At 56.3% G+C, this 21,332-nt stretch overlaps 1 long non-coding RNA gene across 1 annotated transcript; it reads left to right on the top strand.

Moving 5' to 3' along the window:
* Positions 1–3,297: 3,297 nt before the first annotated feature.
* LOC138846687 (uncharacterized) lies at positions 3,298–20,899 on the top strand. Its single transcript, XR_011384218.1, has 2 exons — positions 3,298–3,515; positions 20,648–20,899. It is a non-coding gene; the product is annotated as an uncharacterized lncRNA (long non-coding RNA).
* The last annotated feature ends 433 nt before the right edge of the window (positions 20,900–21,332 follow it).

Genomic DNA, 21,332 nt, shown 5'->3' with positions numbered 1-21,332 from the left:
CCTTGGCTGTGCCGCACCCAGCTGTGCATCCACTGAGTGTGCGCCAGTGCCTCTTGCACACAGCCCACAGAGCCCTGTCACTGCTCTGGCACTCACGGGCCTGGGAGCCTAGTGGTGTCAGGACATAGGTGACGAGAAGGGCAGGAGAGGCCTAGCGAGTGGAGAACCCCTACTTCAGCGCACACAGGCCCGGCCAGCTGGGCGTTCCACACCCAGCAGACAAGACGGATCCAGATCTGGTTCTCACTTCTGTTCTTCTCACTGGCACCCCAGGAGATGCGGCCCCTTTTCCCTCTGGTTCTTCCCCATTGTGTGGTACCTCCCTTACCCCTCCTGCCCAGGAACACCGGGGACCCGCCAGAGCTCCCTGCACCTGCAGGGCCACCGTGGGAGTGCCTGCTGCTGCAGTCCCCCTGGGCTGTCTGGACCCGGTCCTGGGATCCAGCCTATTTGCCATCAGCGGGTTTGTTAAAATGTAGATCCCAGCCTAAAAGCACCCCTTGGGGCTGGGCATTCTCACATCACAGTCACGTGGGCTGGGCCCGGGGCGTGACCAAGCCTCTCCACAGTCGTGTTCCACGCGGAAGATCCAGGCCCCATCCGTGTGCTCTCCGTGTTCCTCGCAGGGCCCTGCAGGCCCAGCCCCAGCTGCCCACCATCTTCTCGCCTGACTCTGTCCCAGCAGCAGCTGTGCAGGGCAGGCAGGAACGGGTGTGGCTCCTTACAGAAGAGGAAGCCGACGCAGAGCCATTCTGTGATCCACGGAGACCACGCCTGAGTTCAGGTCTCTGCTTCCGGGAGCAGCGCCCTCCCCGTCCTGGGTAGCTCAGAGAAATGTTGGCTGCCGGCCACTCACTCGCGGGTGTCAGCAAAGCTCCATGGTAGGGGACATGGGCCACGTGAGAAAAGCAGGACCTGGCCAGGCAGGGAGCTCAGGGGGTCTCAGGGCAGGCCAGGTGGGCTGCCTATGGCCACAGCGTTCCTGTCCCCCGTCCCCACTGGTACTCTCCCTCCCCACTAGCAAGAAAATGTACCTGTTCCCCCTTGAGCAGAAAGGCGAGTTAGGGTTTTTCTAGGGGCAAAGACTGGTTCCTAACCAGTCCTCGGAGTGTAACCTCTACCCAAAACAGCCCCTCACTGCCGAACCTCATGTCCCCACCTGCGCACTTGGCCACCCCTGCCTTTGTCGTTTTCGGTCGGTGCCTGGTGAGCCCAGTCGCAGGTGGGCAGCCTTGGGCTGGTTCTTGTCTCCTTCTGCCAGCTTCCCTGAAGACCGGGAGAAGAGCACCCAGCTTGAAAGTATGGCACTGGCTGAGGGTCCCCAGCATCCGGACACACGGCAGGACATTGTCCGCCCCAGAGCCCGCCTCGTGCCCTTCAGGCCCCACTCCCAGCCAGGCAACCACAGCCCTGACTTCCAACGGGATCTGCAAAGAGGAAGAGAGAGCTCAAAAAGGCAGGGTGCCGGGTTCTGCGCTGTTCAGGGCCGCGCTCCCGAGGGCTGGAGTTGGGCACTGCCCCCAGGGAGTGAGTCCCAGCGAGTGCAGCTACAGAACCCCCACCCCCTCCCCCCGGGCACAGCTTGCCCAGCACAAGAGCACTTGTTCTCTTTAAGAACTGGACGGGACGTTCAGGGCCCTGTGCCCAGAAGATGGACCAGGGAAATGGCGCACAAATAAGGCCATTCATTGATTTTAAGTGAGGACAGGGGGAAGGCATGCGGGGCAGCTGGCCCCTTGGCAGTGCCCTCGGCGCCGCCCTGTGCCCCGACCCATCCTCTGCGCTCCTCCAGCCACACGGGAAACTGACGCCCAGGCCCCCAGGCTGCAGCTTTCTGCAGCCTCCTAGTCAGTCTCCTCTCAGGTCAAGCACACCTCTGTTCTGCTGTGGACACCCCTGCGCTCATCGCCTCCCTTCCCCAGGTGCTGGTGTCCCAGTGGGATACATGCCGGAGCCCCCACACTGCTCCTGCCCTGGATGGCATGAGGCCGACGGAAGTGGAAGCACTGTGGTTTGGGAAAGAGAGTTCTCCAATCATGGGCTCCACGCCTCCCCTTCCAGGAAGTCTCCCAGGAAAGCACCCCTGTGAGAGTACCTCCGCCTCCAGCACCTTGACCTGTCCCTTTGTCCACTCAGCAGCCATTTCTTGAGCTGCTTGTCTGTACAGGCAACAGGGAGACACAGTCCTGATGAGCCCGAGGCGGCTTCTGAGTCCTCGTGGATCTATGTTCACGGTCAGGGACCCTCAGGCGTCTCCCGTCACCCTGCTGGGGCCAGTGTGTATCAGGTCACAGGCAGAGGCTGTCCCACGCACCATGAAAACACTGGGGGTTGCAAACACAGAGACCCTTCTGGCCTGGGTGAAGCCAGAAGCAAGGAGCTGGGACTGAACCCAGTACTCCGATGTGGGGCACGGGGGTCTAACTGCCAGGCTCAATGCCAGCCACCATATCTTGTTTGGAGCAGGGGTTACCCGTTGGTGCAGCTGTCAAAACTGAATGGCTGAGATCTGTGTGTGGATGACGCTCTCTTTTTTTTAAGACACCACTGGGAAACTCGCATCCCATATCAGAGCGCCCAGGTTTGAGTCTCAGCTCCATGTCTTGTCTTTTCTTTCTTTTTTAAGACTTATATATTTATTTGAAAGTCAGAGTTACACCGAGAGAGAGGAGAGGCAGAGAGAGAGAGAGAGAGGTCTTCCATCCACTGGTTCACTCCCCAATTGGCCACAATGGCCAGAGCTGTGCTGATCTGAAGCCAGGAGCCTCCTCCGGGTCTCCCATGTGGGTGCAGGGGCCTAAGGACTTGGGCCATCTTCTACTGCTTTCCCAGGCCACAGCAGAGAGCTGGATGGGAAGTGGAGCAGCTGGGACTAGAACCAGCACCCATATGGGATGCCAGCACTGCAGGTGGCGGCTTTATCGGATGCTTTCATTTTAAAAACTAATAACAAAGGACAGGAAAGCAGCCAGGGCCCTGAGGGCTCCCAGGGAAGCTGAGTCCTGGTTTCTAGCCAGGGCCTTTCCCAGGCTCCTAGGCCCTTGTTTGCCTCAGTGGATGTCAGCATCTTCCAGGCCAGAGAGGTGAGGGTCCTATTTGTCCCTTTGTCAAGGCTACCAGAGGGTGTGGGTGGCGAGGGGAGGACAGGAGGAGGTGCTGGCAGGTCCACCGGCTGCCGCCTGGGAGAGGGGCCCGTTCGTTCTTTGCACCTCTACTGAGCACCAGACACTGCAGTAGGCACAAAAGACAGCCTGGAGCTCGGAGGAGACAGGGACATTGAACAGCTGATCACACCAGCAGGTCTCCTCCTCCGGAGAAGCACAGAGCGCCCCAACAACACAAGCCGGGAGTCCTCACGGCACTTCCAGGAAAGCCGCCCGGAGACCCTGAACAAGAAGGCGACAGCCAAGTCAGGAGTGGGAGTGAGAGCATCCGGCCTGGAAGTCTGTGGAGCAAGAATCTGACCCGGGAACCCAAACCCTGTGCCTGAGAGGGCTGGGCACGCCGAGCCACAGGTGAGGAGGCTGCGTGCAGGGCGCCAGCCTCATGGAGGGGGAGGCTCAGGTGCGCTGAGCGCCTGGTGCACCTGGGGTGTTGCCTGTGGCTCTGCAGGGATGCAGGCCCACTTGTCAAAGGAAACCTACAGGGGCCGGTGCTGTGGTTAAGCCGCTGCTATGGTGCCAGTGTTCCATATGGGCACCAGTTTGAGTCCCAGCTGCTCCTCTTCCGATCCAGCTCTCTGCTACGGCCTGGGAAAGCAGTAGAAGATGGCCCAAGTTCTTGGGCCCCTGTACCCATGTGGGAGACCTGGAAGAAGCTCCCGGCTCCTGGCTCCTGGCTTCAGATGGGCCTAGCTCTGGCTGTTGCAGCCATCTGGGGAGTGAATCAGCGATGGAAGACCTCTCTCTCTCTCTCACCCCCCACCTCCCACCCTCCACCTCTCCTTCTCTGTAACTCTGACTTTCAAATAAATAAGTAAAAATAAATAAATCTTTCAAAAAAGGAAACTTAGAAATCTAGGATTTAAAAAACATATATGCAAACCAGTTTTTTTTTTTTTTTTGACAGGCAGAGGGGACAGTGAGAGAGAGAGACAGAAAGAAAGGTCTTCCTTTTGCCATTGGTTCACCCTCCAATGGCCGCCGCGGCCGGCACACTGCAGCCGGCGCACCGCGCTGATCCGATGGCAGGAGCTGGGTAGTTATCCTGGTCTCCCATGGGATGCAGGGCCCAAGCACTTGGGCCATCCTCCACTGCCTTCCCGGGCCACAGCAGAGAGCTGGCCTGGAAGGGGAGCAACCGGGACAGAATCCGGTGCCCCGACCGGAACTAGAACCCGGTGTGCCGGCGCTGCCAGGCGGAGGATTAGCCTAGTGAGCCGCGGCGCCGGCCCAGTTTTTCAATATTGACTCACTTCTGTAGATTCAAAACAATTCCAGCAGATTTTCTGTGAAAAGTTGCAAAACCATTTCTAAAATGCACAGCAAAGGACCAAGAGTGGCCCAGAACAATCCTGCAAAAGAACCCCCAAGCCGGAGGACGCACACCACCCAGCTCCCAGCCGTAGCGCTGGGGGGAGCTGTGCTGAGCCACACACTGCTGGTGGCAGACGGATGGACAGGGACTACTGAACAGAGTAAACCCGCAGATGGGAGTCCTCTGTCCCTGGAGGCCGCCTGCAGGAGGAGCACTTGGGAGAGGGCGTGAAAGGCTGCAAAGTCCCAGGCCGCAGGCCAGTGCGTGGGGACAGAGCTCCAGCCTCCAGCCCGTGTGCTAGAATTGCGTCCCAGTGAGTGGGAAGAGACCCAAGGCTCATGGCCCAGGAGGACCACCCTGCTCTGAGGGCTGCCACTGCTCCCTCCCCCACCGCCCTGGGGCACCAGCTCACTCACCGTCACCTGCTGGGGGATGGGGGCACCGGCCCCAGCAGAGCTAGTGCGGCATTTCTGCTTTGAGCTCACTGAGCTCCTGCCCCAGCCTAGCCTCACCCGTCATTCACTCATGAGTTTATGGCTCATGTTTTGGACACGGGATGGCGGTGTGCTCTGTGCTGGGGACAACGCACTGGGCGCAGCTTCTGTCCAAGGCGGGGAGCGAGGCGTTACTCAGATAAAACAAAGGGACACACATGATGACAATGAATGAATGCAGAGGAGCCGGGGCGGGGTGGGGGGGGCCCAGAGAGCAGGTGACAAGGGGAGGCTGGGGGCAGGTCCAGTGTAACTGCAGCCGCCTGGCGAGTGAGCCCCAAAAGCTGGGGCTTGAACACCGATAATCACTTATGAGAGGACTTCAAGAAGTTCATGGAAAACCTATATTGTGCAAAAACTATGCATGGGTTTCACAAAATTTTTGCACCAAAATAAACATCTCCATATGTGTGTGTGTGTGTATTAGTTGAGCATTTAAAAATTTTTTACATATTTATTTTCATCTACTTGAAAGGCAGAGAAAGAGAGATTGATCTTCCTTCCACTGGTTCACTCCCCAAATGCCCAAAAAAGCCAGAGCTGGACCAAGCCAAAGCCAGGAGCCAGGAATTCCATCAAGATCTCCCACAGGGGTGACAGGGGCCCAAGCTCTTGAGCCAGTAACTGCTGCCTCTCAGTGGGCACCAGCAGGGAGCTGGAAAGAAAGCTGAGCAGCTGGGACTTGAACCAGCACCGTAACCCACCATACCACAGAACCACCCCCTCTTCTTTTCTTTTAATTCCATTTGTCCATGAGCTGTTTTCATAACCCTTGCATTCTCTCTTACGGCTTCTCTGGGCTCCCTGATTGTGGACTTGGCTGGGTGCTGAGAGCATGTGAACACTCATTCATGCCCATGTGGGTCGTGCTGGGGATACTGGGAGCTGGAGGAGGCTAGGTTGTGGGAAGGAGTCCCCCCCTCCCCTGCCCCGCAGAGGGAACGGTGCATGGGACAGCCCTGAGGCTGGAAGGAGTCGGGCACAGGTGTGCACAGGGCAGCCCTGTGCTCCTGGGTTGAGGGTGTGCTTTGTAAGCTGCGGGTCCCGTTTTGAGCCTCGGGCCACGGTGAAGCCACAAAGTGACTTGATCCACAGCTGTTCTGAGAAGCCGTGCGAGGGATGGGTCGAATGTGACAAGAGCGGCCCACTGAGGATGGAGGCATCTGTCCTACTTGGGTCTGAGGCCCCACGTCCCTGGGAGCAGAAGAGAGAGGACTGACTCAACCGTGGGCAGGAGGAAGGCGGTGGGAGAAGGCTGGGTGGGACTGGCACGGAGGCGCCAGGCAGGGGGAGAGGACCCTCCGGAAGGGGGCGCTGTCTGGGCGAGCCAAGGCCTGGCCCTGAGAACCCGTTTGGCCTGCTGAGGGACCCTGCTAGCAATAGGCACCAGTTCTCAGGGAGAAGGGGACGCTATGCTTCTTGGCACTGCTAAATCACCTTGCTTGCTCTTTCTAAATCCAGTTAAATCTGCTTGGACACTCCATTTACCAAGGAGGCAGAGACCCATCAGGCCGTGCGTCCTGGCCTTTCCACCTGCCGGGGACTGTGTGGAGGTTCCAGAATTTTGCTACCTGGGCCCTAACAAGCCAAGGCCCCTATTAGCAGATGGCCCCCTGCTGGGGCCCCACGTCCAGGGGGAGAGACCTCTTTGAAGACAGCAGTCTCGGGGCCCAGTCAGCCACCTGTGTGACGTGGAGGCTGCCAAAGACAGAACATTCCCACATCAAGGCACCTGCAGGCGCGAGGCTGAGGGTTCCCAGGGCTGCCACTTAAGGAAAAATGTCCTGGGGTCGGGCCCACGCCAAGCCCCACCCCGAGGCCAGCTGCTCTCCAGTGGATCACGCCCCTCCTCTGCCTGAAGCCCTTCAAAGCCAGGCAGAACCAGGAGCCAGGGACTCAGCCTGGGTCTCCCACGGGGGTGACAGAGACCATCGTATTGAGCCATCCCCTGCTGCCTCCCAGGGCATGCATTAGCGGGAAGCTGGGTCTACGGGAGAAACCCGGGCTTGAACCGGGCTCTCTGATACGGGAAGTGGGTGTCCCCAAGATGACGTAACTGCTGCTCCAGACCCCTAATCTTCACTTTTGAAAGACAATGTCACAGCATACAGAGTTCTCTGTTGGCGAGGTTTTTTTCCCACTCAATTTCCTTGTAAGTTTCCTCGGAAGAATTCAAATGCAGTTCTTACCTTTGCTTGTCTAGAGCTAAAGTGCTTTATCCTCTGGCTTCTTTCAAGGTTTTTTTTTTTTTTCTGCATATTTAAATCTCTGAAGTTTGCATACGATATGATTAGGGGGCTTAGGCCAGGAGCTTTTGAGGCGGGTGACAAAGACAGACACACACACACACCCACACACACCCCACACACACGGGGTGGGCGTGGGGGGTTGGGGGAGAGCCATCCATCTGCTATTCCACTTCGCAGAGGCCCATGATAGTCAGGGCTGGGCCAGGTCACAGCTGTCTCCCGGCGTGAGCATTGGCAGGAAGCTGGAATCTAGAGTAAAGCCGACTCGAACCCAGCTACTCCAGCCTGGGACACCTGGGCCGCTTAACCACTAGGCCAAATACCTTCCCCAGGGAGTTATGTTTCTCATAGCCCTGCACTTGGCACAAGGTAGCACATAGTAGGTGCTCAATAAATATTTAATGAGCAAGCGGATGAGTGATGAGAGGTGAGTGGCGTCTGTCGCCCAGCACAGGGGATTTAAAGTGTTGAGGAGCCCCTTCCACGTACGTGGTGGTGGCAACAGGAAGGCTCTGTCTTAGGAGGATGAACCCACAGGGGTTCCAAGGGACGGAGTTAGTGACACAGTTTTGCAGCTGGAGACCTCACTGCCCGACGGATTACACACAGGCATACAGACACGTTCCCCAGGCTGCAGTTCACGTCAAAGGCAGGCAGGGAGCCGGCGCCGCAGCTCACTAGGCTAATCCTCTGCCTGCAGCGCCGGCACCCCGGGTTCTAGTCCCGGTCGGGGCGCCGGATTCTGTCCCGGTTGCCCCTCTTCCAGTCCAGCTCTCTGCTGTGGCCTGGGAAGGCAGTGGAGGATGGCCCAAGTGCTTGGGCCCTGCACCTGCATGGGAGACCAGGAGGAAGCACCTTGCTGCTGGCTTCGGATCGGCGCAGCGCGTCGGCTGCAACGCACCAGCAGTAGCAGCACCTTGGTGGGTGAACCAACGGAACAAGGAAGACCTTTCTGTCTCTCTCTCACTGTCTAACTCTGCCTGTCGAAAGAAAGAAAAAGAAAGAAAAAGAAAGAAAGGAAGGAAGGAAGGAAGGAAGGAAGCAAGCAAGCAAGCAGGGAGGCAGCGGGCAGGTCCGGGATGGAAGGAGAAGGAGAGCTTGCTGGGACCAAACACCCGGAGAGCAGCCAGCATTCCCAGTAGCTCCTGACTCAGGCATAGCCTCTGGGCAGCGACAGCCAGGCCACCCCACCTGCCCCCACCGCCAGCAGGCGCAGCTGAGACAGCCCCCAACCCCAGCGCTGTCAGGAGCTCAGGATCCTGGGCAGCGGCCGGCAGGAGCACGTGGGGCCCTGAGGGTGGGGGCGCAGAGAGAATGCAGGTGCTAGCGGGGCAGGCTGACATCAGGGGCAGTCGGAGCCCTCAGCGAGAACGCAGGCCAGGCCCTGGGTGCAGCCTCGCGTGGGAACTAGAAGGGGCTGCTGGCTCTTGGAAGCCTCGGCCCCTTGTGCTTGCTGTGAGAACCCAGAAGTTCAGCGTGGAAGGGACTCACGGGCTCCGAGTACAGCTGGGAAGATGACCCTGGATTAGGGTGGTGGGGGAGGGGACGGCCATGTCTAGTGGGCACTAGGAATTTAGCAGCTGATCTGCACCGGGGGCCAACCTCCAAGGGCTGCAGGCATCCACTGACTGCCTTCAGCAAGTCGCTGTAACCACTCCAAGCCTCGCTGTGCTCATCTATAAAATGGGAATAATAACACTGAGCTCAGGGGGCTGCTGCGAGGGGTCACTAAACGCTTCTTGAGGGCTGCAGCAGCCACTGTGGCAGGTACTCTCTGCTTCTTGCAAGCAGACCCCTGAGTTTTAGCTGGGACCACAGCCCCTGGAAGAGGTGATAGTCCCCACTCCCTGAGTGCATAGCGCTGGGATCTGGCAGTGTAAGCGAGTTTGCAGTATGCAAACTCCTTCCTTAAGAAGGGAACTGCCGTCTTCATTTCCTCCTCCTCCTCCTCCTCCTCCTCCTCCTCCTCCTCCTCCTCGCTGGCTGGAATGCGGAAGCAATGGCTTGAGCAGCCCTCACAGACCGCTGAGGCTGGGGCTGGCAGAGCGGTGAGCCTGGGTCCCCAGCCATCAGCTGCAGCATCACCACCTGAGGATCATAGGGTCAGAGCTGGACTCCTGACCTCTCGACTTTGTTTATAGGAGACAAAAATGATTGTGCACTTCTTTTTTTATAAAGAATTTTTCATTTATTTATTTGAAAGGCAGAGAGAGACAGACATCTTCCCTCCCCTGGTCTGTTCTCTACATGCCCACAACAGGCAGGCGGGAGCCAGAGACCAGGAACTGCATCCAGGTCCCCCTTGTGGGCGACAGGGACCCAACCGTCACCTTGAGCCATGACCTGCTGCCTCCCAGGGTGCCCAGCAGCAGGAAGCTGGAATTGGAAGCAGAGCTACGAGTTGCAGCCAGACAGTCCGATAGGGGGTGCAGGTGTCCCAAGCGGGGACTTCCCTGCTCTGCTAAATGCCCACCCCCTCTTTTATTTCTTCAAGTTCTTTGATGTTTCTGTCCGTCACTGCTACTCCAAATCCTAGCTGAAAAATGCAGAGAAAACTTTAAAAAGTATTTATTTTGAAAGCCACAGTTACAGAGATAATGAGGCACGGAGTGATCTTCCATCTGCTGGTTCACTTCCCAGATGGCCGCCAACAGCCAGGACTGGGTCAGGCTGAAACCAGGAGTCGAGAGCTTCATGATTTGGGTGCAGGGACCCAAGCACTTGGACCATCTTCTGCTGATCGGAGCAGCGGGGACATGAACCAGAGTCCAGGTGTCCGGTAGCTGCACCACGGCACCGGCCCAAGAGAAAACTTTTGAATGGAGCCCCTTTCCTCACAAAGCTTCCGGTCTAGAGGAGGTGAGTGACGGTCACGGTCTGCAGAACGGGCAGACCAGGCAGGGACTTCACCTTGTCAGCTGGTCTGACAGGTTCCCAGGAAGCCACCCTTGACCTAGAGCCGGAAGAGTGAGAGGATTTGTCCGGGGGAGGGGAGGAAGGAGTTCCCCATGGCAAAAGGGAGGACAACACAGAGGAACATCGGAAGGAAGCCAGGGAGGCTGTGGGCAGAGATGGCGCAGCCTGCAGTGAGGCCAGGAGAGGCCTTGCTCCTCCAAGCAACATTGACAGTAACGCTCCTGAAGCCCCAAGCACGACAGGCACTCTTTCTGTGGTTGCAGGACACCAGCGTGTCCCCAACAGCCCGGCTTCGCTGAAAGTTGCAGGAAGTAGGCAGCGTTGGAGAGAACTTGGAGCACGTGGGTCTCCGCCGTGCACCAGGAAAGAGGTGCGGCACCTACGACCCAGGCCATGCGCACCCTAGGGGCCCATGCGGCCGGCCCGGGGTGAGAGCATGACCACTCCCAGCCAGTGCCACCGGGAGCAGTGAGACGGCACGCGGGCGTCCTGACGGTGCGGCTAGGTCCCGGCACCGGCTCCGTGCGTGTGTTGGGGTTGTATAAACTCACTGTGCTGTGCACACTCGATGCATGCCTCAACCCGGCTGTTGGCCTTGGAGAAAAATGGTTACCTAGACTGCAGGGGCAGGGGCGGGGGTGGCGCTCGGGAGGCAGGAGGACTTGGGGACAGAGCAGAGGGAGGAGCCGGTGAGAAGCAGCAGACCCCTCCTCCTGCGCATGCCCCCGCGGCCTGGCTCCTCACCACTGGGTGAGAAGGAGGCTGCAGGCCAGGGCTCCTCCAAGGCCCCCCACTGCAGGGCAGAGGCTGCCGCAGAGGAGGAGGCAGAGCCTAGCCCAAAGCCCAAAAATGTGGGGAAAACTCTGCTCTTCCCTAGAGCAGGCCAAGGGTTCAAGACTGGTTTGCCAGGCCCCGGCACTGTGGCATAGCAGGTAAAGCTGCCGCCTGCAGTGCTGGCATCCCATATGGGCCCCGGTTCAAGTCCTGGCTGCTCCACTTCCATCCAGCTCTCTGCTATGGCCTGGGAAAGCAAGTCCTTGGGCCCCTGCACCCACATGGGAGACGCAGAAGAAACTCCTGGCTCCTGGCTTCAGATCAGCTCAGCTCCAGCCTTTGCGGCCATCTGGGGAGTGAACCAGTGGATGGAAGACCTCTCTCTCTCTCTACCTCTCTCTGTAACTCTTCAAATAAATAAAATAAATATTTTAAAAATATGTAGTTTATTTTTAAAGCCTGTTTAATCATTCTTATTTATTTGCAAGGCAGTGACAGAGCAAGAGATCTCCCATCCGTTGATGGTTCACTCTCTAAATGCCTGCAATGGCCGGGACTGAGCCTGGCCAAATCCAGGAGCCAAGAACTCCAACTGGTCTCCCATGGGAGCCGGACCAGAAGTAGAGCTGGGACTCGAACCCAGGCATTCGGATATGGGACATGGGCTGCCCACGCAGCAGCTTAACCCCTGCACCATGAGGCCCCGTAAACCATTTTTAGAATAGATTTAGAGTTGCAGAAAGTTGCAAGGATGGTGCAGAGGATCCCCATGTACCTCCTGCTCACAAGAAGCTCCCTGGCGTGACCCTGCCAGCTGCTGTGGCCCACATGCCACACTAAGAAGCCAGAATCGCTGTGTTGTTGCCAACTGAAGCCCACGCTGGGCTCAGACACCCTCGCTGTTCCCGAACGCCCCTTTTCTGTTCCAGGCTCCATCCGGGACACCGCAGGACCTTTGGTGGTCACGGGGCCTCGGGCCCCTCTGGGCTGTGGCAGTTTCTCGGTTTCTCTGGTCACAAGCTTGCTGGTTTCGAGATGCGGTCAGGCACAGTGTGCATTGTCCCTCCGCGGAGTCTGCCCCTGTGTTTCTGAGCTGGGCTCTCAGGGGCTTCCCCTACAGAGGGGGTTTTGTGGGGCTCCCCCACCGGGCCTCCAGGCCTCCTGGCTGGGCGCCCAGGCCAGCAGAGATGCAGCCAGACTGGGAGTCCAAGGGCAGCGTTCCCCTCAGACTTTTCTCCTAGATGACTCAAGGTCATGGCCTTCAGCTGATTAATGATGATGACTTGCATGTGTGCAGACCTCATAAGGGACCAGTATTAAATAGCAAAACTAACCACTGCTCCAATGCCGAGCATCGAGGAAAGCACTGTTGCTCATAGCCCTGAGCTATGAGGGACCTATATCGTGCCCATTTCACAGACGAGAAACAGGCTCACTGAGTCCAGGCGACTTGCTCAGTCATACAGCCAAGCAGTGAGAAAACAGAGACTTCAACCCAAACCTGTTCTGACTCAGTTCTGTGCTTCCTCTCATACACACCCACCCACTGGCCTCATTCATACGGGTGAAAAAGTGGGCTGTCCAAGGAGAGGGGCCTCGGCTCTCAGTGTATGATCCAATAGACCCTGAAGCAAGGCCCAGGGTCGGCCTAGGACCCAGGGCCACGTGTGGGGCCCTCTGTGCCACCAGCAGAGCTGGGAGGCATTCCGTGGGGAGGCCCGAGGGGGCTCCCCCAGGGCTGCTTCTATGCACCCAGCAGGAGGACAGGGACCCTGGATGGCCTTGGCACTCTGGGCCGCCACTGTGTCCTCTGTGTAGCCCCAGGTGGGCACAGAGCGGGCGCTCACGGGCACTGGGGAAGGAGTGAAGCGCCACGCCCTTGCGTTGCTCTTGGAGACGGGGACGCCCACTTCCCTCTCCCAGAGCCTTCTCCTCTGCTTTGGGACAGCCCTGCCTCCTAACACACAGGTTCCCCTCACATGGAGTTCAGCCCCCGACACACACGAAACAGGTGCACTTTCAAAAACATTTCTGTCTGTTTCTTAAAAGATGCATGGATGTATTTATTAATTTGAAGGGCAGAGTAGCAGAGAGAGGGAGAAACACACACACACAGAGGTCTTTTATCTGCTGGTTCACTCCCCCAAATGGCTGCAACAGCCAAAGGCTGGGCCAGGCTGAAGTCAAGAGCCAGGAGCTTCATCTGGATCTCTCACATGGGTGCAGGGACCCAAGCACTTGGCTCATCTTCCGCTGCTTTCCCAGGCCATAGCAGGGAGCTGGATTGGAAGTGGAGCAGACGGGACTCTCAAACAGGTGCTCCAACATGAGATGCCAGCATTGCAACCCACTACACCACCATACCGGCCCCTAGAAACTTCTCTTGTAAAGCTCAACTGGATGCCCGCACACACGCCAAGCAGTCTCAGCTTCCTCTCCAGCCTCAGGGGTAGAGTCAAGGCCAGGGTCAGCCCCCCTGCCTGACCATAGACCGATTCCTACCCTCACTGCTGTCCTCCAGCCCCTACTCCCAAATTCCTAGGTTGAGGTCCTAAGCCCCAGCACCCAGAATGTGGTCCTGTCAGGACTCAAGGTCACTGCAGGTGTCACTAGGTCAGTATCACCAGTTTCCCTACCACAGGGGACCATCTGGACCCAGAGACAGATGCTCATAGAGGGAGGAGGCTGCTAAGACCCAGGGAGAAGACGGCCGGCCACCAGGAAGCCGGGAAGCCCAGGACACAGGCCTGGAGCGAGTCCATCCCTCCCAGCCCCCTGCTGGGAGACCACCCTGCTGGTGCTTGGAGCTCAGCCTCCCAGCCTCCCACTGTGGGACTAGAACTTCTTGTGGTTTAGCCCGCCCAGCCCTGGGCCCTGGTTATGGCTGCTCTGGCCATGTGTACTCTGTCCCTCATTCACTCGAGTACTGGCTGAGCCCCTTACTGTGCTGGGGACAACCTGGTGAAGATAGAAGGGGTGGAGTCCTTGCCTCCACAGGGCTGTCAAGCGGAGATGAGTATGGCGTAACCTATCTCTCTGGGTGATCAAAGCTCGGCTCAGAGGCAGGCATTCACCATAGAGGTTAAGATGCCGCTTGGGACATCTCTAGAGTTTAAGTCCCAGCTCTGCTTCTGAGTCCAGCTTCCTGCCACTGTGCACCATGGAGGCTCTAGGGCTTGGGTCCCTGCTACCACATTGGATTCCAGTCTCCAGATTAAGCTCCTGGTTCCAGGTTTTGGTTTGGCCCAGTCCTGGCTGTTGCAAGTATTTGGGGAGTGAATTTGGGGAGTGAAGCAGCAGGTGGAAGATCACTGTTTGTCTGTCAGTCCCCAATAAGTAAATAAATAGATAAGTTTGACCCAAACATAGTTCTTCCACACATCGTGAACTGCAACCTAGTTTGATGTGTAACCAAGCAACTGAGTCTCAGCCAATCACAGCAATGCAACTTGCAGCCAATCAGAGGCTGAAAGCTGCCAAAACATGGCCATATAAGGCAAATGCCAATGGTAGCCAATCAGGTGGTTTCTGAAGGTCACTTTCTTTTTCTGGCGAGAAATAGGACTCACTCAGGGGCATGGCGGGGCATTTGGAACCTTCTGTGGTCTGAAACGGTGCCCGGTTCTGGAATCTTTTCTTGCTCAAGCAAACTTTGGGAAATGGAACTGCGGGTTTCTTTTACCAGGGCTTGCGTTTTAGCGAGGAAGAAAGGCAGGCGGGTAACTGCACCTGCAGTCTGCTCTGTGAAGGAAATCAAACAAGGGCTCCCTGGCTCCCGCTCAGTCCTTTCTCCCCGCCAGCCTTTTCCATCGTCAGGCCCCTCCTATCCTGAGAGTGCCTCTATTCACCTCTGCTGCGGTGCCAGCCTGGTCCCCGTGGAGGGAAATCTTTCAAAGACAATGCCTGGCCCCTGTCTGCCCCCCGCCCCTGGCCTCTGTGCTCTGTAACCTCTGAGATGGGTCACTTTGTCACCCTCCTGGATGCACCCTCTCCTCTCTGCACTCCACCACAGTGCCTTCTTCCTCTGCTACTCTCCTCGGCCGACTTCTCTTCGTGCTCCTTTGTATATATGCTTTTTTTTTTCCTTTGGCCTTTGAAAAAATTCCAGGTTGCAGAAAAGTTGTCAGAATAGTACAATAGAGACCTGTGCTGTGGCATAGTAGGTTAAGCATCTGCTTGTGCTGCAGGCATCGCTATGAGCCCAGGTTCGCATCCTGGCTGCTCCACTTGCAATCCCGCTCTCTGCTATGGCCTGAGAAAGCAGTGGAAGATAGCCCAAGTCCTTGGGTCCCTGCACCCACTGGAAGAAGCTTCTGGCTTCTGGCTTCGTATCAGCTCAGCTCTGGTTGTTGCGGCCATCTGGGGAGTGAACCAGCAGAGTGGAAGACCTCTCTCTCTCTCTCTCTCTCTCTCTCTCTCTCCATATCTCTATCTCTATCTCTATCTCTCTGCTTCTCCTCTCTCTGTGTAACTCTGACTTTCAAATAAATAAAATAACAAAAACATAGTACAATGAATACTCTCTACACTGTCTAAATTCTCTACTTGTTGACTTGATGTATACACACTAATTATTTGCAGAACCATCAGAGAGAAAGGGCCATTATCACCCTAAAATACTTTGATTGTCTTCCCTGAGAACAGGATATTCTCTTATATAACTACAGATTATTTTTCAAAAGATTTATTTATTTGAAAGGCAGACTGACAGAGAGAGGATCTTCCATCCACTGGTTTACTCCCCAAATGCTTACAACAGCCCAAGCCGGGACCAGGCTGAAGCCAAGAACCCAAAACTCCATCCAGATCTGCCACACGGAAGGCAGGGGCCCAAGAACTTGAATCATCATCTGCTGCTTCCTGCGAGTTGTTAACAGGAAGTGGGATCGGAAGCAGAGCAGCCAGGACTCAAACCAGCAGTGTGATATGGGTGCAGGAGTCCCAAGCAGTGCCTTAACCTGCTGCGCCACGCTGCCTGCCCCATAACTGCAATCGAAGTAGCAGTTAAGAAAGCTTCATATTGACACACTACTATCTCAAATACGGTCCATATTCAACTTTCATCCACTGCCCTAATTACGCCTTTTGCATCACTCTTGCTTTCTGATCTGAGAGGCAGTCTGGGACCATGCACTGTATGGAGCCGTAAGGTCTGCTCCACCCACAGCCACAGCCCCGATGTCTGTCCGCCTGCAGCCAGAACATCTCCCAGGCTTCAGTCATCACCTCTGTGCAGCTGCGACTCCCCCTCCCCTCGGCTCCTGCGGCTGTCATTCCCGGTGCTGCTTTGGCCCAACTCTCGCTCCGTCTCATGTTGCAATGGCTAGCCACCCCACCCGACCCAGCCAGCTCCCCCACGGCCGAGCTCCTGGCTCATCTGTTTCCCTATGCCAGGCCTGGTGCTTGGGGAGTACACCTTGGAAGAGTGAAGGAAGCACACGCTTGTCCAGGGACAGCAGCACCCAGGGGCTCTGTAGGGGCTGCTCTGCGTAACACAGTCTACCTTGCAGGGCTACTGTCAGGCTCTCCCAGGTGCTGTCTTGTATATGTCATGCATTTATTTTCATTTACTTGAAAAGAAAGAGAGAGAGAGAGAGATCTTCCAACTGCTGATTCACTCCCCAAATGCCAGCAACAGGAACTCAATCCAGGTCTCCCACATGGGTGGCAGGGACCTGAGGACCTCAGCCATCACCTGCTACCTCCCAGGAGGTGCATTAGCAAGGAGCTGGAATCAGAAGCAGAGGCAGGACTCAAACCAGGTCACTCTGACTTGGGGTGCTCTTGTCCTTTTTTGCTGCACCCCACGCCTGCCCCTAGCTATTGTCTTTGGAAGGAAGGTTGCCCAAAGCCAGGAGACAATGGACCATCCATCCATCTTCACTCCTGCGCTGCCCTGGCCCCCCAGCCCCATGCAGCCCGACCCTCCCGAGTCTGATGGAGAGAGAGCACCTCGGGGGAAGGACCACGGGCATCCCAGCTGTCTGGAGCCAGCTCTGGGGATGGAGGCTGGGATTCAAGTCCCTGTGAAGGAGACCCAGCCCATCATCTCGTCCAGGCATTTCCCGAACCTGAGAAGCTGTCCGTAACTTAGGCCAGCTAGGGGATACCCGCTTCGCTGTCTACAGGAGAGACCACCTGGGACGTCCCCAGCCTCGGGCCCCTCCAAAGCCTCTGCCCAGGCTCGGAGGTCTGAGGCTTCCCATGCCCCTGCAGTGGAAGGCCCGGCTGCCGGAGGAACAGGCCTGTCAATATCAGATTCCTCAGCAACATCTGGATCCGATTTAGCCGTGAACACTGAAAGCCGGGCTGGCCACCATCCAGCACCCGGCAGGGGGGCCTCAGCCTGCCACCCCCCTTTTCCACGGTGATAGGGTTGCAAGGGCTCAGCCCGGCCCACCAAGCCCCCTTCTTCCCTCCAAGCATGCTGGGGAAGACCAGGTGACCAGCACCCCTTGGCAACCCAGCCTCCATCTCCTGCAGACCTGTCTCCGTGCCTGCCTCTCGGGTTTTGCAAAAATACTCATGCGGTTGCCACCCTGAACATGGCGGGGGGGAGGAGGGGGGAGGGCTGGAGGGTGGAGGCTCCTTGCCTGCATAGGTTTTGGGTTTCAGGGGTAATCTCTCTCTCCACCTAGGGCAGAGAGACACTCAGCAATGGCCCCATGCCCCCCGTACACAGGTGTGCACGTGCACCATGCCACTCTCTGCAGCGGACTTCCCGGCGTGCTTTGCACTGGGAAATTCCAAGCTCTCATAGCAGCCAGAGCATCCCCTGAGCCTTTTGTGGTCCAGGGAGGGGGCAGGGATTTGGCAAAGCTCAAACAGAAGGCCGTTGTCCAACCCCAGTGCACTTCACAGAGAATAAATAGTATGTGTTAATGGTCGTAGTGACATCACATTTATTGGGTGCTTGCTTTACTTATTTATTTTTAAAATTCCATTTCGTTCTTTTTCATTTATTTGTTTTATGTGAGAGGCAGAAAGAGAGAGAGAGAGAGAGAGAGAGAGAGAGAGAGAGAGAGAGAGAGAGAGAAGGGATTTGCTGGTTCACTCTCCAAATGCCCACAATGGCGAGGGCTGGATGGATCTACAGCCAAAGCTTGGAGCTGGAACTCAGTCCAATTCTCCCACATGGGTGGCAGGAGCCCAGTTACCTGAGCCGTCACCACTGCACCCCATTAGCAGGAAGCTGGAGGCAGGAATCAAACCCAGGCACCCAATGTGGGACACGAGCATCTTGACCACCAGGCTAAACGCCTGCCCTGGGTGCCTACTTTACACCAGATTCCCAGATGGATATTTGCAGTATAATCGCTCTCTCAAGTTTATCCTCCAAGCAGCTAGTGGCTGGCTTAAGTGCTTCGCCCAAAGCCACACTCTTAGGAAGTGGGGAAGCTGGGGCCAGGCCCAGGCGGCTACTGGGAGTCACAGGCGGTCCCCAACGTGCAGGGCTGACTCCTGCCACACTGCCCTGGAGCAGTGTCAACAGTGCAGGGAAGCTCTAGCTTAAAAGCCATGCTCAGCCACCACAGGGGAACCGCAGGAGGGGAGGACCCCAGCCAGGGGCGCTGGGCCTATAAGGAGGAAGGGGAGTCGGGGAGGCACATTTTCCAGCCTCAGAGGTTCTGGCTGGAGGCCGGGGCCTCATGGGAGAGATCTCTGAGCATCCTTTGCTGTTCTCTGGCTGTGCCACACTGGGGCAGGAGTGTGACAACCAGAGCAGCTCCCGACAGCAAGGGGGGGGGGGTGCACATTGATGGTTTCTTTCTGGGAACCATTTGGTCATTCATATCAAGAATGTTTCAAGTGTGGGGCCGGCACTGTGGCATAGCAGGTTAAGCCTCCACCTGCAATGCTGGTATCCTATATGGATGCCGGTTCAAGCCCTGGCTGCTGCACTTCCAAACCAGCTCCCTGCTAATGCGCCTGGGAAAGCAGAGGAAGATGACCCAAGTGCTTGGGCTCATGCACGCATGTAGGTGACCCGCAGGAAGCTCCTGGCTCATGGCCTGGCCCAGCCAGCTCCAGCCATTGCAGCCATTTGGGAAGTGAACTAGCAGGTGGAAGACCTTTCTGTCTTCTCTCTCTCTCTCTCTCTCTCTCTCTCTCTCTTCCTCTATTTGTTTCTCCTCCTCCTCCTCCTCTCACTCTCAAATAAATAAGAAATAAGTCTTTAAAAAAAAAGCTTTTCAAATGTGTTTACTTTATGATCCAGGTATATTGTGCAACTGCTGGCTGAGCTGAGAGCACTGTATACACTAAGTACTTAATACATGCACAAAAACATCAAGTTACAAAATGGCATGCAGAAATGGATCCTGAAGACACATTTGCTGAGGGACTGAGACGCTTGCATGCTGTGCTGCTCATCCTCGTTTACTCTTCTTGCTTTTGGTTTTGTTTTATAAGGACACAAGTCCATTGCTTGCACCTGGCTACATTCCTGATCTCCCGCCCCAACATCAGTCCACGTGTTTCAGGCAGAGTGGGCTTCGACTTGGGCATGGCCTATCATGAGCCTCCCACGTGGCCGCAGTGATTGGTACACTGATGAGCACATGATTCAGACCAGCCAATAGGATTCAGTTCTGAGACTTTGGCTTGGAATTATCGGGAAAGAGCGATTCCCTTTCACAGAGAGTATGGAGCTAGCAGGAGCCGAGCCCGGTGCTGCCGGCAGCCATCCTGCCACTCCAGTCCCAGATGCCACGTGCTCCCTTCCTCGCTGCAGAGGTCAGGGCTGAAATACTGCTGACTGGCAGCCACGGCCCATCATTGCTCCGTGGTGTCACGTGGGCCTGCCAGCCGCCATGTGGCCATGCTGTTGGGAAGCCCTGTCTGGAGTCACAGTGAGAGCCAATCGGAAGCTTCCCACCCTGCCTTGCTTGCTGTGTGGTTTGATAAAAATAACAACCAGGCCGGAACTAAGAATCCAAAAAGAATTGGCAGGGTGGGGTGGCAGGGAGGAAGGCTTAGCTGAAGCCAGGAGCCTGAAACGCAGTCCAAGTATCCCACAAACTCCCACCCCGTCCAGGCTCACTCTCGGCCATCAAAGATCCATCCCAGGGCCGCGCTCGTAGAACATGCAAAGACAGTGTGTCCCTGTCTTCCCTGAGCTGTCGTATGTTGTAGGAGCTGAGATTGTGGGCTCAGTAAGCATCCGTTAGCTAACAGTCTGGGGTCAAAGGCCTTTCCTAGTCATTTGCAGGGGGAAGGTGCCTCCCCCAGGAAAACAAACTACCCAGTGGGGAGCGTCGGCTTCCACCCTGAGAACCGCAGAGCGCTGTGTGCGCTCGTCCCGCTGCTCTGGAACTCAGCTCTGGACTGCTGTGGCCGGCCACAGCTGCTCACCAGGCTCCTGTCTGCGTCCTGCTGGAAGGCTCTTACGGGGACCGAGAGGTTGCTGGTGAGCTATGACGGGCCTCCCTTGTTCAAGGTTAGGAGAAACACTGTGCGCGTCCTGGGTCCGAAGAATCAGGAAGGTGTCATTGTAGCTAAGAGTGTGCTTCTCCTTTTCCCCAGTTACTGCGGAGCTGCTTTTTAGTCTCTGACACGGCTTTGGCAGACACTGGCAGGAAAAGTCGGGGATTTAAATAGGCAACCTGCCTGGAAACAGGGAGGAAAGGGCCTTCCCTTCCAGAGCTGCTGGCTTATCCGAGGCTGCAAAGACTTATTTTCTCCTTTATTTGTTTTGAAAGATAACATAAACTTTTTTTTTTTTTTTTTTTTTTTTAGAAAATCAAGGGATACAAAACATCGAATGTTGAAAAGCAATTATTTCCTGCCCTGCCCACATCTTGCTCCTGCAATGCAGGAAGAAGCAGTGACTTTCAGTTTCGTCTTTGGGTGGATCCTGCCATCTCTAAGTGCAGCTGCTGTTGTTATTGTTACTGAGATGTAATTCACATGCCATGAAGTTCATCCTTTCCAAGAATGTGATTCAATGGGTTCTGGGTATATGCATAAAGTAGCACAATCACCACCACCATCTAAGTCCAGGACAATTTTTTAAAAGATTTATTTATTTATTTGAGAGACAGAGACAGAGCGAAGCCTTCCATCTGCTGGTTTATCTCCCAATTGGCTGCAACAGCCAGAGCTAGGCCAATCCGAAGCCACGAGCTTGGAGCTTCTTCCAGGTCTCCCGTGTAGGTGCAGGGGTCCAAGGACTTGGGCCATCTTCTATTGCTTTTCCAGGCCATAGCAGAGAGCTGGATCTGAAGTGGAGCAGCTGGGACTCGAACCAGTGCCCATATGGGATGCCGGCACTGCAGGCAGTGGCTTTACCTGCTATGCAAGAGTGCCGGCCCCTCCAGAATCTTCATTTGGGTCTCCCATGTGGGCACAGGGGCCCAAGCACTTGGAACATCTTCCGCTGCTTTCCCAGGTGTGTTAGCAAGGGAGCTGGGTCGAACTGGAG

Source organism: Oryctolagus cuniculus, chromosome 18 (assembly GCF_964237555.1).
Source record: "Oryctolagus cuniculus chromosome 18, mOryCun1.1, whole genome shotgun sequence".
Lineage (NCBI taxonomy): Eukaryota > Metazoa > Chordata > Mammalia > Lagomorpha > Leporidae > Oryctolagus > Oryctolagus cuniculus.
This window is presented reverse-complemented; position numbering and strand designations above follow the sequence as displayed.